At 38.1% G+C, this 16,010-nt stretch overlaps 2 protein-coding genes across 4 annotated transcripts in view; one reads left to right on the top strand and one right to left on the bottom strand.

Moving 5' to 3' along the window:
* LOC133557731 (uncharacterized) overlaps positions 1-14,472 on the bottom strand; it is a 30,636-nt gene extending 16,164 nt beyond the window's left edge. For 2 of the 3 annotated variants that reach the window (XR_009807837.1, XM_061908471.1), the window contains exons 1-2: positions 14,183-14,472; positions 195-386 (exon numbers count right to left, since the gene is read on the bottom strand). The gene's annotated coding sequence lies outside the window, so the exon portion shown is untranslated. The remainder of the gene's footprint in view (positions 1-194; positions 387-14,182) is intronic. The other variant, XM_061908461.1, reaches the window with a different exon arrangement.
* The window catches only part of maml3 (mastermind-like transcriptional coactivator 3), a 328,731-nt gene that overhangs the window by 68,356 nt on the left and 244,365 nt on the right, over positions 1-16,010 (top strand). The window lies entirely within an intron of this gene.

Below are 16,010 nucleotides of genomic sequence, written 5' to 3'. Positions count from 1 at the left end.
TTGGGGGTAAAATAGCTCCAGTTTTAGGATGATTTAATTTTCATCAGACCAACAAACACCCAGGTACCACAGTATTTCAAAACAGTCTGGTGATCAGTGACCGGGAGGTGTAGACTAGAAGAGTGTATTTTACAAAGCTGGAAGTCTTTCTTTATTACTGCATCTTACCGAGGTTGGTTTATGTATTTGGTTACCTCATTAACTCCATCAGATTGATCCTTGGCGTTCAGATCCAGGACGTGTATTCACCATCCTGTGCCCCAAACTCATGAGGCGTAGCGAGATTCCAACCGTAGCCCTGGAAACAGAATGACGGGCTGGAGAGAGGGAGCTATGTAGACATCTTTTTGGTTGGCTGTTCAGGTTATCGGGGAGATGCGAGGAATCTGGGCAGAGAGCAGAGATTTGTATCAGAAGTCGCAACCAGTAATTTTGAGCGGCCACTGTTTCCTCTGAGAATGCCTCGTCACTAATTTTATGTACATTGGCGTCTATCTTTAGGATGTTAAAGGTGTGTGTGTGTCCATGGGTTGTGGTCTTTTGCTGTCTAGCTTGATGCAGCATTGGATTAGATTGGTTACATAATATGCTCTGAGCTTCAAGCAGCATACGCTAAGAGGATTACCACAAGTCAACTAAAGACACTGATGCTCTGCCACACAGGCAGACACACACACACTTTGCTACAAACTATTACACACACACACGACTTGAGTCATTTGTCTGTATGCACTCAGACACATCATGCAAAATAGACACAAAGACGGGAGCTGATCGGTGTTATGTAACAGTCTTGTCATCCATCTGTTCTTCAGGATGCATTAAACCACAATGCGTTGATTTTTCAAAAGTGTCTCTGAACCAAGTCAGTTTACTGTGAATGAGGCCATTAAACGCAGTTTTTGTCAGTTAACCATACCAAAGGTCAGAAAAAAAACAAATCGTAGGATATTTGTCCCATAAGAAATAGGAACACAAAACTTATTGCTGTAGAGAATAATTAAAATTTTACATGCAGAATACACTCGCAACATTCTTTGGCCCCATTGTGGCCTTTATTACAGTAATAATAATAAAAAATCAAAGACTGGGTCACTTACATTTGGAATTCGTTGTGAGGGCACTCCATTCTGCGCAATGACTACTTTGTGTCTTTAGATAGTTTATGCAACACGTTTGGGGATTTTGAAAGGTTAGCTTTCAAACCAAAATTAAATTTCATACTGTGTTAATTTTGACAGCTGTTTTTAATAAAATTTTACTTAAAGTCTTTTGACTAAAATGTATTTTAGTTTTAGTCATATTTCAGTCATCTCAATTAGGGCTGGGCGATATATCGATATACGCAACATATCGCAGGTTTGTCTCTGTGCAATATAGAAAATGACTATATCGTGATATTCGAGTATACGTTCTCATGCAGTTGCTTTTAGCTGCTGGCATTACACTACAGGTTCTTCCCACTCCTTCTTACAGACAGTAAGTGCACATTCTTCCATACGTCACATACTGTCACGTCATACGTCACATACGTATACGCCCTCGCGGAACAGAGAGGTGGCAGACTGGGTAACTTTAGCTGTGATGCTAGCAAAGCAGTGCGAGTGGTATTACGAGAGAAAGAAGGTGCGAATCTGGTGAGAAATGAAAGAAGAATTAATTACCAAGAAAAACAGCAGGGGGTCCATCGTCTGGCGGTGGTGCGGCATCAAGCGGGAATATGTCGAATAGACAACTTTAATTTGTCAAGTTTGGGGCACAAGTGTTGCTACCAAAAGTAGCATTTCTGCTAATATGTTGCATCATTTGAAAAGTAACCTGCTAGAGAATGAAGAGTGATTACTCCCCATGTCAGATACCGATATATATATTAGGGGTGTAACGGTATACAAACATTTCTGTTCAGTACGTACCTCGGTTTAGAGGTCACGGTTAGGTTCATTTTTGGTACAGTAAGAAAACAACAAAATATTAATTTTTGCGTTATTTATTTACCAAATTTGTAAACAATGGCTTTATCCTTTTAACATTGGGAACACTATAATAATTCTGCCCACGTTAATCCACATTAAACTGCCTCAAGTTGTTGCTTTGATTATATAAAATGAAAAAAACTTTCTTCTACATATAAAAAGTGCAACATTAAACAGTTTCCATTGAAACTGTTTAATGTCAACTCATCATGCTTAATTTATTACAGCATTTGGGAAGCCTGTAGTTGACTTTTATTATGTAAATGTTATATTTTTATCAACATGTTATAGCAGGGACCCTGTTATTCAAAACTAGGCTGCTACATTACTAATGATTAATGTAACTATAGCTGAAAAAATAGTACAATTGCAATAGGAGAGACTATTCATCCCTAATTACAATGGAGTTCAATGAAATAACAGACAGACAGGGCTTTGCTGGCCCTAAAACATGCGCACGCACGCACGCACGCACGCACACACACACACACAGCAAAAGAGCTAACGTTACGCTAAAAGCTAATTAGCCCTCACCTCAAGCCTATACTGTGAGCTAGCTGAGCCGCAGTTTAAGTTTCTAGAAGGTCAACGGGCTCATAGTGATGTTAGTAATAGTTGTGACTGGGAAGTGTTTAGTATAATTTGGGTAGAGTGCGCTTCTCCCCTGCTAAACGAATATCTCTGCTCGACGCTAAAGCATTGACTACATCGTTCTGAAGTCTGAATATGCACTGCTGATTGGCTGTTACATCGCTCTGAATACGCCCTGCTGATTGGCTTTTACATCGCTCTGAATACGCACTGCTGATTGGCTTTGTATGTAACCAATCAGATAGTTGTGTGGGCGGGACAATGCTTGCTGCTGAGACAGAGCCATATATATATATATATATATATATGTATATGTATGCCGCTGGATGCATTAATCAATGTAACAAGGTTTTCCAAAATAAATCAACTGAAGTTATGGAAAAAAATGCCAACATGTCGCTGCCATATTTATTATTGAAGTCACAAAGTCCATTATTTTTTTAACATGCCTTAAAACAGCATCTTGGAATTTGGGACATGCTCTCCCTGAGAGAGCATGAGGAGGTTGAGGTGGTGGTGGGGTCAGGGGGTGTGTATTGTATCGTCCCGGAAGAGTTAGTGCTGCAACGGGTTCTGGGTATTTATTCTGTTGTGTTTATGTTGTGTTACGGTGCGGATGTTCTCCTGAAATGTGTTTGCCATTCTTGTTTGGTGTGGGTTCCCAGTGTGGCGCATATTTGTAACAGTGTTAAAGTTTTTTATACGGCCACCCTCAGTGTGACTTGTGTGGCTGTTGACCAAGTATGCCTGGCGTTCTACAGATGTGTGAAAATCTGTAGATACTATGTGATTGGGCCGCCACGCAAAGGCAGTGACATTTAAGGTTTATTGGCGCTCTGTACTCCTCCCTACGTTCGTGTACACAGCGGCGTTTTAAAACTTCATAAATGTTACTTTTTGAAACCGATACCGATACATTTTAAACCGATACCGATTATTTCCGACATTACATTTTAAAGCATTTTTTGGTCGATAATATCGGAGTGCCGATATTATCGGACATCCGTAATTATTACTTAACTTACTGTTCCGTAGATGTGCTGGTGATTAGCATGCAGAAGGCGCTTCCAGTTGGTTGTATTTTTAACAGAGAAAATGGAGCTAGAGGGTTTACAAGGTGTCTTGTTGTCTGTCTTGCGAAGGTAAAACGTGTCCATCTGTCTTCTGAATCTTCCAGGGGTAGAAGACATATTGTAGTGATGTGTGTACCAATACAGAATAAAGATGTAACAATACGAGAATTTCATATCACGATTATTGTGGCCAAAATTATCACGGTTATCATTATTATTATAGAATGTGCTCAAAAAGCTTTTTAAACATAACTATAATAAATAGACATAATGTTAGAAAAAAACCCACAATTTAATTTCTTGAGTTTATGTTTAACTGGCTTTTGTTGTGTTGTGTATATTTGTTTGTACAGTAGCACTTTAAGATGTATTTAAATGAAAAGTACGTAACAAATAAAATCGATTTCTAATTATATATCACTTCTGGCGGACGTTGTGTCTTTCTTATTCTGTTCAGCGGTTCTTGAATGCACCATACAAACACCGCTGTCTCTTTTCCTTTGAGGAAAGACCGATGAGTTCCTGCTAAGAGAACACAACTTGTAGGTTCAAAGTGCACAACTGCGTATTTTCCGGACCATAGGGCGCACCAGGTCTATTTTCATACAAAAGGCGATCCGGATTATAGGTGGCATTACAGTAAATGGGTCATATTATTATTTTTTTGTTCTCTATTTTGGTGTTGTTTACTTGAGTCATTTTGCTGTCTACACATATCTTTTATGTGTGACTGCCATCATATTGCAGTCTACACGTATCTTATGTGTGACTGCCATCTACTGGTCACACTAATCATTTCACCATGTATGGAATAAATTAGCTTCAAGGTCGGTAATCACAACCAAAATTATTCCGTACATTAGGCGCACCAGGTTATAAGGTACACTGTCGAGTTTTGAGAAAATGAAAGGATTTTAAGTGTGCCTTTTAGTCAAATAAATACGGTTGCTTAGTTACTCAGACAGTAATGTTTTTAAATAATTTTAGAATGGGGTATGATGTTTTTAACGGAAAAATAAGTGCGTCTCTTGTTTTCATGTTAGCATTTAAGCTAGCAAGCTGGCACCAGTAAGTCAACTGTGGCCCGTGAGTTGTTGAAAATGCAGAAATCGATCTTGTTTTTTTTTTAGATCATTTTAATTTAAAAGGGTAATACTGTTGGGAGGATTGTAACCATCGTAATTATTACCGTTACATCCCCACAATTTCTTGGTACACAACTTGTTTCTTGGTAAAAAAAAAATCCAAACATAGTGTCTTTGTAGTTGTAGTTCTGAAGTGAAGTGAACTGAATTTATATTTATGTAGCGCTTTTCTCAAGTGACTCAAAGCGCTTTACATAGTGAAACCCAATATCTAAGTTACATTGAAACCAGTGTGGGTGGCACTGGGAGCAGGTGGGTAAAGTGTCTTGGCCAAGGACACAACGGCAGTGACCCGGGTGGTACGTGAGATTTTTTTTAAATATTCTAAAAATAGCAACAATTCAAAAATCATTTATAAATATATTTATTGAATAATACTTCAACATAATATGAATGTAAGTTCATAAACTGTGAAAAAAATTACAACAATGCAATATTCAGGGTTGACATTTTTGTGGACATGTTCCATAAATATTGATTGATTAAAGATTTATTTTTTGTGAAGAAATGTTTAGAATTAAGTTCATGAATCCAGATGGATCTCTATTACAATCCCCAAAGAGGGCACTTTAAGTTGATGATTACTTCTACGTCTAGAAATCTTTATTTATAATTGAATCACTTGTTTATTTTTCAACAACATATCTTTTTTTCCAAATAGTTCAAATGAGTACAAATGAGCAATACTTTGCACTGTTGCACAATTTAATAAATCAGAAACTGATGACATAGTGATGTGTTTTACTTCTTTGTCTCTTTTTTTCAACCAAAAATGCTTTGCTCTGACTAGGGGGTACTTGAATTAAAAAAAAAAGGTTCACAGGGGGTACATCACTGAAAAAAGGTTGAGAACCACTGCTCTAGACCATCGCCTGCAACTCGGAAGTGCCTTTAGGTCATGACATTGCAACCCAGCAATACTTTTTACAATTTTACAATTTTGGGCTCCTGCACATAGCTTATAGTTAGGGTTGGGTATCGTTTGAATTCGAACGATTCCGATTCCGATTCTTTGTGTCGATTCCAATTCGTGACGATTCTCGATTCCGATTCTTTCTTTAAAAAAAAAAAAAAAAAAAGGCAGGGTCAAAAAAAAAGTTAAGGATATTTTAAATGAGCTAGCTAACCTACAGTCTTTTTGAATGTAATAGTCTGACATTCTCCATCAATTTTAATTCTATTAACTTTTTATGAACTTTACTATAAATTCCTCACAGGGCTGTTTTCAACTAGAATATAAATATCAAATCTTTGAACTTGAATATAAATATTATAAATTATAAATACATTTTCATGAAGAGAGCTTTATTTTTGAAAACCTCATGAAAACACATTTACACACACAAGTGTATGATGCTGCAGGAAACCTCATGAAAACACATTTACACACACAAGTGTATGATGCTGCAGGTACTTAAACATGTTACTGTGCTCCCACTGATGGGCTAACCTGGTGCAGAAAAGCAAATAAACAATAAGAAACAACTTGCAAAACCCAGTCCAGATTATCAGCAGGTACAGTATAAAATCAGAGACAGTTCTTGTTTAGGAAAATGACCATAACCGCCTTTTCAGGCAGGATGCATGAGCATTCTGGACAGATAGTGTCTCCTGTCGAAGACGGGACACGCATTTATTTATACTCCATGCCAAAATATTTACACAAATTTGGAATATTGACAAGAGACAGCTTTTCTGTTGTCTTAATGTTCATCCACCTGTCGCGTAATTTGATTGAATGGTGAAACTTGCGGCGCTCCTTTTGAGAAAGGTTTTTTCAGATACCAAAACATCTTTAGGGAGAATTATTGACACTGAGGGAAATGTTTCATCTTGAATTAATTAAAAAAAAAAGGGTTCCAGCAAAAAGGGAACATTTATCATGCAGGGGAAAAGGGCAGCTGCTTTAGCAGTGGTTAGTATTATTTACTTCACTAATTATTTATTTTTAATACTAAATACTGGTATGATATGTGTATATATTGTATCTCCTGATGTATGTAGTTATTTTGTTAAAAAAACGAAGCCCAATATTGATTAAAAAGAGGCGGATACGATATATGTCAATATGCCAAATATCGGCGCCAATAATCGGCCCGGCCAATAATCTGTAAATTTTTTAAACACAGTCATGTTGTTTTTGCCTACTGACACTGACATGCAACTGTATTGAAGGTTTTGTATGTAATATTTCTTAAGCTGTTTTTATACAGACACTAGAGCAGGGGTGTCGAACATTGCAGTTATGGCTGCCCTGAAAGGGCCGCTTGTAACCAGATATAATTTATGAATATAAATGTATAAGAATTCACGTCATGATATTATAAAGTGAATTGCTGTGAATTTGATTTTGTATTACACACACACACACACACACACACACACACACACACACACATACACTCACACACACACACACACACACACACACACACACACACACACACACACACACACACACACACACAAAAAAATCGATTTTTCAGTACAAAAGCAAAAAAACTGGCAGCTGAGTCGCCACAACTTCATCGTAAAATTTACGATGGTTTTTACAGCATATTACTGTAAATGGAAAAACTTTACTATAGTTTTTTTTGTACAGTAAAATCCTGTCAACTGATTTGCCAGTTTTTTTTTCTACTATACAATCTATTGTCATTTCTACAGTTTAGATTTAAATGAATAACTTGCTTTGATATAACTCAAGCAGATATTTATTTTGTTTTAATTTTAAAAAGTTTGAAATTAATGAAAGTATTATACTTGGTGCATTATTAGATAAAGTTTAAAATATACTCAATAGTGTAAAATACATGCATTTCTGTCTGTCACAATGAAAAGATTACATTTAGTAAATGATAAAATGCTTTATTAACTTATATTATTTCAGAGCTTTCGCAGGCCGCATTAAATGATGTGGTAGGCCAAATCTGGCCACCGAGCCTTGAGTTTCACACCTGTGTTCTAAAGTAAGTGAATCGAAAATGGATGAAATGATTGAAAGGTAAACGTATGTGAAGTGGCGTGTGTGGCATTTAATCGCCCACCGACTGATGACAGAAGCAGTTTCGTGTGTCACATGTCCTAATGGCACACAAAATACACGTTGCCTTGACTCCATGAACCTGCCTGATAAAAGTGTTTGGTGTGTGTTGAGTGGATGCAAGTTAGTGAGGATGAGGGACAATCACTTAGGCTAGTAGGAAGCATTCAGTCACTATGTTTCTAAATAAGTCTAAATTTTCAAATAATTGTTTCATTTTTTTTGTATTTTTACACCTACATGTGAAGTCCAATGGTGCATACACACACTCTAATGTTTATACGCCATGTACTCAGGGGTGTGGGGGGGGTTATTACATTATAGCGTGTAAAAAATTATTGCTTTTCCGGTTGACCTATGATGTCACATTGGGCATTGTAGATACTTACAACTGATTTCAGTCTCAGTTTATTTTGAACATGTACAATGTGATGCATAACATATTTCCAGTAAACTGAGTTTATTTAATCCTACGTCTTTTCATATCATAGCAATTTTATCCCTTTTCCTTGTTCTCTGTTTAACAGAACAGTGAATCAATAAATAATGAATACATAAATATACCATAAGTAAGTAAACAAATATTAAATACATAAATCATAATTTTCTAATGCACCTTCATCATAATTGTTCTTCTTTGTACATTGTGAACACGTGTAGTTTGAACAATCTTGAAGGCCGACTGATACCCACTACTACCGACCACGCAGTCGGATAGTTTATATACTGTTACGTCTGTTCGGCATTGTGATGCCGGGTTCGATTCCCTCGAGGATGCGTCAAGTGAACACAACAAAGGTAAGATATACAAAATTTATGTAAATAACAAAAAGAGCTATCTAACAAAAATGCTAGAGCTAGTTGAATAAAACAAACAAAGGACGCTAGCATAAAAGCTAGGATATACAAAAATGAGAACTAAACTGGCACATAGACACATTAAAGAGAAAAACAAAACATACAGCATGAGAGCTGGAATAAACAAATGGCTGAGCGTGAAAAGCTAGCGAGAATATACATACGATGTAGAGTGCAGGCGTAACTTGTTGCGTGAAAGCAAATTATGAACCCAGGCTGAACAAACAAAAGAGGACGGCTTATAAAGTGACGGTGATTATCTGTAGCAGGTGAACTGATGTGTAACCATAGTGATGGACAAAAACAGGAAATAAACGGGTCAGACTGAGAATGAAAAAACAAACGTGAAGATCTGAGCAGCAGATCGCAACATATATCAATGATGAAATCTTAACATTGCAACACATGCCAATACGGCCGGGTTAGTTTACCAAAATGCAATTTTAAATTTCGCGCCGAAGTATCCTGCTGAAACGTTGCGGTATGATGACGCGTGCGCGTGACGTCACGCATTGTAGAGGACATTTTGTTCAAGCACCATTCCCAGCTATAAGTCGTCTGTTTTCATCGCAATATTCCACAATATTTTAGATATCCGTGTTGCTGAATCTTTTGCAATGTGTTCAATGAATAATGGAGACGTCAAAGAAGAAAGCTGTAGGTGGGAAGCGGTGTATTGCGGCCGCCTTTTGCAACACAAACACAGCCGGTGTTTCATTGTTTGCATTCCCGAAAGATGACTGTGAAGCTTTACAATGGAACAGAGTGGTCAACACGGTTGGAATGGACCACACACACAAAGTACAGTGTATTATGCAGCGGTCATTTCGAAAGATCGTGTTTCAAAGAGGGATCTTGCAAAGGGCAGAGATGGGTATCGCCACCATCCGTCGACTGGTGCTGAAGAAAGGTGCGGGGCCTACCTTCAGGTTGCACAGGTACAACCATATAATCTCACTAAAACACTAGTAACACAATAAGCAGATAAGGGATTTTCCAGAATTATCCTAGTAAATTTGTCTAATAACATCTGAATCGCTCCCACTGTATAGTCTTTTTTTTTTCTAGTCCTTTACTCTCACTTTCCTCATCCACGAATCTTTCATCCTCGCTCAAATTAATAGGGAAATTGTAGCTTTCTCGGTCCGAATCGCTCTCGCTGCTGGTGGCCATGATTGTAAACAATATTCAGGTGTGAGGAACTCCACAACCCATGACCTCATGCGCATATCCGCTGCTACTTCCGGTACAGGCAAGGCTTTTTTATCAGCACCAAAAGTTGCGAACATTATCGCCGATGTTCTCTACTAAATCCTTTCAGCAAAAATATGGCAATATTGCGAAATGATCAGGTGTGACACATAAAACTGTTATCCCCGTTTAAATAAGAAAATCTCTATCCCCGTTTAAATAAGAAAATCTCATTTCAGTAGGCCTTTAAACTGAATCATTTTGGTGCTTTGTTTGATTTCTTGGCTTAATCCATTCCATAATTTAATTCCACATAAAAATTTGCTAAAGGTCTTAAGTGTTGTACGTGTATCCAAATGTTTTAAATTTGATTTTATTATATATATATATATATATATATATATATATATATATATATATATATATATATATATATATATATATATATATATATATATATATATATATATATATGTTATATTTCTCCTCTTTTGTTGACAATAATTGTCGAACATTTTTGGGTAGCAAGTTGTAGTTTTCTTTACACATAATTTTAGGTGTTTGCAAATGCACCAAATCGTTGAATTTCAATAATTGTGACTTAATAAATGATGGGTTTGTGTGTTCTCTATATCCAACATTATGTATTATTGTAATTAATCTTTTTGTTACACTGTTAGTGAATGAAGCGCACATTTGTAGTTGTTTCCCCATATTTCTATACAATAACTCAGATATGGTAACACTAGCAACACTGTTGGTGTTGCTAGTGCAAGCGGCGGCTCTATGGTGTTTTTTTTTTTCCTTTCGTACCTTGCGCCGGCCATAGCTGTGTCAGCCTTTCTTGTAGATCACTTTTGTTAAAATATGTCCAACTCTTTCGGTTTTGTTGTTTCGCTTTGGGTTGATTGGCAACGGTTCTGAGCTAGAATTCAGCTAGTTAGCCCCCGGCTTTTTGGCACCTTCGGTTCGCTAACCTCAGCGAATCTTTGCCTCTCGCCAGGCAGAGTTGAAGTCGAATATGTGGATAAGCTGTCCTTTAGCTGTGATCAAAATCAGTGGTCAGGAAATTTTATTTATTTTAGTCAAAACTGTAGTGTCTGCTACGAAGCTCTTCTAGTTTACATCTTCCCTCGGAAACTGGAAGTGATGTCAGCTGTATTATTGGCACATATTATACATTTTACGTCTCTAATGGGTATTTTGATGTTAAATAGCAGACATCATCAAGAAATGCTCTCGGATTGCGCTACAAACATGACGCTACTACCAAGAATGTACCAGGGCGGATGCAGTTCCAATGCAAAGAAAGATTGGCTGAGGAATATTTTCAAAATAATTTTTGGATGCCAGTCATGGAAACAAAACTTTTGAATGTCTCAGAGTTTATTCAAAAGGCTCTATGGATTCATGGAACCAGTTTTAAATCCGAAGGAAAAGACAGTTGGGCCACGACTGATACTGTTCCAGATGAAGTCTGCTATACTGTACTGGACTGTGTTTGATTTGATTGATTGCTTGAAACTTTTATTAATAGATTGTACAGTACAGTACATATTCTGTACAACTGACCACTACATGGTAACACCCGAATAAGTTTTTCAACTTGTGTAAGTTGGGGTCCACGTTCATCAATTCATGGTGTTGCCAGTTGTACAAAAAGATAATCAGTTTGGAGTGCACAAAGGCAGCGTGAAGAGGTTTGTGTACACATTATTATTTACCTAAAATACATCTTATCTTTAGTCTCATTCGTATTTCGTTCGGGTGTCCGAATTAGGCCTGCATTTTATCTTTCCTTAGCTACCTTCTTGAAAAAAATCTGTTTCTTTTTTTCTACCATCGATGCGCTTCAACATTTTCTCTTCTGTTAATTTGTGAAGCAAATATACAGTCTCCTCTTCATTACAATGGTTGATAGTTTTGGCTTTCGGGCTGTATCCCGCTCGTTGAGACTGGCGCATGTGCGATATCAAGGGTCCTCTCCGGCCACGCACAACCTCTCGAGAGATCTGGTTTCCAATCACATTATTCAACTGTGTTAGTACAAATTTTCAAAAACTGAACACGATCGGATTAAGGTGTTACCCTTGGATTTAGGAGGCTCATTTAGAACTGAACTACTTGAGAAATCGGACTAATTTAGTGCATGTACTGACTGAGAGTCTTTGGTGCAACTCAAGCATTTTATCGATGATTTGGTAGGCCAAATCTGGCCCCCGGGCCTTGAGTTTGACACCTGTGTTCTAAAGAAACTGAATTGACCATGTAATAGGATCTTAAGTTAGGAAATAATGACAGACCAGACCCTCCACCAGCCCTGTGTTTACACACACACTTCCATATCGTCATTCTCTGCCTCTTCTCTGCCTCTTCTCCGCCTGATTTTCTTTATTTACACTATCTTTGTGGACTCATACACTTTTATACAGTTAATCAGTGAGTTGTAATTGAAACATGCTGATAATTCTGTTGTGAGTCTCCAGCATGTGGCAATTAACCGTCATCGCATTAGTCATATTTTATTGTCATATTATTAATACTATAATATTGTCATATTCTTTTGTGTAAAGATTACACAATTATTAATGATACAGGATCATCTGTAAAATTCTCGACGGTATGTATTCCTGTTTAAAATTTTAATTACTGTAAAACCGTGAAACTTGTGGTAGAGTGATACTGCTCATTTCCTGGAGAAGCAGATTGCGTTGATTGCTGAAAATAACAATATTATGGCTCCTAAGAGTCCAAAAAAATATTAATATTTCCTTCTGCCAGGCAAAGTAAATGGGCGCTTCAATCTTAACCAGCTAAGCCACACCTTCTTGGTTACTGTTGTAATGCTTCACACTTTTTTGTCAAAGATGCTAAAGATCAGCGATCACTTGATCATATTTCAGACAGAATTAACCCATATTTCCTTCTTAATGCTGAAAATCAGTTGCTATCATCACGTGAGAGAGGCTAAACTACTTACTACCAAAAGGTACCTTTTTACCTTTCATACAAAAACAATACATTTTTCAGTGAGCCTGTAAGAACAATCATAGGCCTTCACGTGGTAGACAAAGCAAACTACTAACACACCGTTCGGACTATAGGGTTATAAAGCGCACTGCCGATGTGCAGGTCTATTCAGGTCTATTGTCACACTAAAGTGGCACCGGATTATAGGGCGCATTTAAGGGGTCGTACTATTGGGTTTTTTTCAAAATTGAAAACACTTCCTTGTGATCTAAATAACATGTAATGGTGGTTCTTTGGTCAAAATGTTGCATGTATTACGTTTTACAGATCATCTTCAAGCCACTTTCTGACAGTTGCTTCAGGATTGGCTGTTTTGTGGGAGGTCTTATGTACGTGGCTCACCTTTGGCAGCGTCTTTTCTTTATCATCGTTGTTGTAGCAGTGTAGCATGCAAGGACGAGAGTGGAAGAAGTGTCAAAAGATGGAGCTAACCGTTTTAATGACATTCAGACTTTACTTAAATCAATAACGGAGCAGCATCTCCTTATCCGTGGCTCTCTCGTGCAATTACAATGCCTGAAATGTGTTCTGTGAAAACCATCCGGCCGGAACTCTCTAATACCTAAAGTTCCTTGGGTGAATAATGTAAACTCACCATACCGGTATGTTTTAGCGCTTTCATGGCGAGTTTACTGACAGGTATAAGTAAGAATTTTACACTACTTTCTATTAAAAATGGCAACAGCAGAGGATGAATGTCCCATAACAAGAAGATAGAGAACAAGAAGGAGCTTGTTGACTATGGCGTCTCACCGACTACAAAAGTGGACGCTTGGACATTTTCAGGACCTATGCAGATCTCAAATACAGAAACGGCACATCCATAAGCAACTGCAAAAAGAGTCTTGAAGATGATCCGTAAAACATAATCCATGCAACATTTTGACCAAAGAACCACTATTACATTATTATGTAGACCACGAGGAAATGTTTTCAATTTAGAAAAAAAAAGTCTGACCCTTTTAATGTGCCTTATATTCTGGTGTGCCTTTTGTATAAAAATAGACCTGACATCGGCAGTGCGCCTTATAATCCAGTGCGCCCTACAGTTATTCAAAACAATGCTGAAGAGACTGTCAGAAAACGGCATCAAGACAGTCTGTAAAACATACTCTATGCAAAATGTTGACCAAAGCACCACCATTACATGTTATGTAGACCACAAGGGAGTGTTTGAAATGTAGAAAAAACTAAATCATAATACGACCCCTTTAAAAAAAAGAGGAACTACAACCTGTTTTTACGTAATGTTACTGAAGTGTAGTAAGCAAATAGTACTTTGTGCTCTTGGTGTTTCCTTCTCTCCGTCACAATTGAAGCAGCGCCTCCATTCGTCTCCTGCTTTAACTTCCTATTTTCTCGTGTTGATATTACCTCGACGACGCACCTCCCACCGCTTCTCTTGTCTTCCACTGCTCAGTCTCCCATGCTGTCACTCTCTCACTCTCATTACCACTCTCTCTCTCCCACTCTGCACCCAGCCAGCCACAGGAATGTATCTCGAGGAACGCCTGGCGAGACGAACTGGATCAAACGAGTTCAGAGCAGTGCTGGAGCCTGGCTGTCTCTTGCTCTCCTTACTTTTCATCCCTTCTCTCTCTCCCCCTCTCTCTCTCTCTCGAACCCCCACCCCCTCTTTGCACTTCCCCTTCCCATTACCCTGCCGCTATCTTGCCCTATGTCTCTCTGTCTCTCAACTTTTGGTCTCTTTGCTTCCTACAAAACATTTCCCTTTTGCTGTCATAGTCCTCCCTTTCTCTCGTCTTACTGTCCTATTTCTCATGCGCCATAGAGACGACGACATCTTTTCTATGCTATCCAATGTAGGAGTATACTGTGTGTGTGTGTGTGTTTGTGTGCGTGTGTTGCTTGCGTGCGTGCGTGCGTGCGTGCGTGCTTGTGTGTCCGATGCTCCAGCAATAAGACAAAGGAAAGCAACGTGAGACAAAGACAGAAACATTAGACAGTGAGCTGTGTCAGTCACTCAGGCTCCTAATTGGCTAATAATGGCCTTGTTGCCATAGTGTCGTCCCCCTCTCCCTTATTCTGCAGGCGTGTTTGTTACTTTAAAAAAAAAGAAAAGCTTGTGGTGCATGGGGGGTGGGTTCGTATCTGTGTCTACACATTCAAGTGGGATTTGAGGGGTGGTTGCACAGCCAGGTCTCCCCCAGGGGCACGGGGATGCACTCCCATTTTTGTTTGGGGGATAACAGTGTGTGAGTGTCTGTTTGCATTCAAAGACATTCACATGATCAAGTATGCATGCTTTTAATCTACATCAATTTGCAGATTACATGTGTGTGCCCCCACATATAATTAGTATATGAAACTAAGGACTGCAAACGGGTAAAAGACCTTCCTATCTGCTTGGAATAGTTTATGAGTGGTCTGTGACAAAATTGTGATGAATCGATTAATTTGATAAAACATTTTTTTAAATCTACTGTATATTCTGTTCCTTTGATTATCCGTTTAAAATGCGGAGGGGGGCAAATATTTTGACACGAGGGCCACTTTGAGAGAAAAAAATGTCTCTGGAGAGCCAAGATGTAGGTGTATGCTGTAAAAATCTGCTTGTGTGTTTGGGTCCCTTTTTTTCAGGAAGACTAATGTCCGACAGAATTCTAAAAACGTTATGATAGACCACCTCAAAAGACGAAACAGAATTTTACATTTTTTTTACTGAATTGTACACTCAGAATGTATATTAAAATAAACAAAGTGGGATTTGCAATATTAACTATAAACAATAAAACACTGAATATTAACAACATATGACCATCGCTCCCCTTTTACTTCTCAGACCAGCGTATCTTTTACAATCAAGCAAAACACAATAAAAATGTAACAAACAGCTAAATATGAATGCAAAATGTAATAAACACCTACAATGTGATATATTATCACTTAAAAATCTGGTTCCGCATCTGTTTCTGACACGTGTTTCGGGCTGGCTGCTCTGGAAACAAACCCTGCCCACTCTGCTTTGTTCCTCGTCTGAGCTGCTGTGACGTAGATTACGGTAATAACTCGTATAACACCCAAAAGCGCAGATTTCGACCATTGAACTACTTTCTATTAGGGCTGGGCGATATTGGCTTTTATT

This window comes from Nerophis ophidion, linkage group LG01 (genome assembly GCF_033978795.1).
Source record: "Nerophis ophidion isolate RoL-2023_Sa linkage group LG01, RoL_Noph_v1.0, whole genome shotgun sequence".
NCBI lineage: Eukaryota > Metazoa > Chordata > Actinopteri > Syngnathiformes > Syngnathidae > Nerophis > Nerophis ophidion.
The sequence above is the reverse complement of the archived record's forward strand: the minus strand, read 5'-3'. Positions and strand labels throughout refer to the sequence as shown.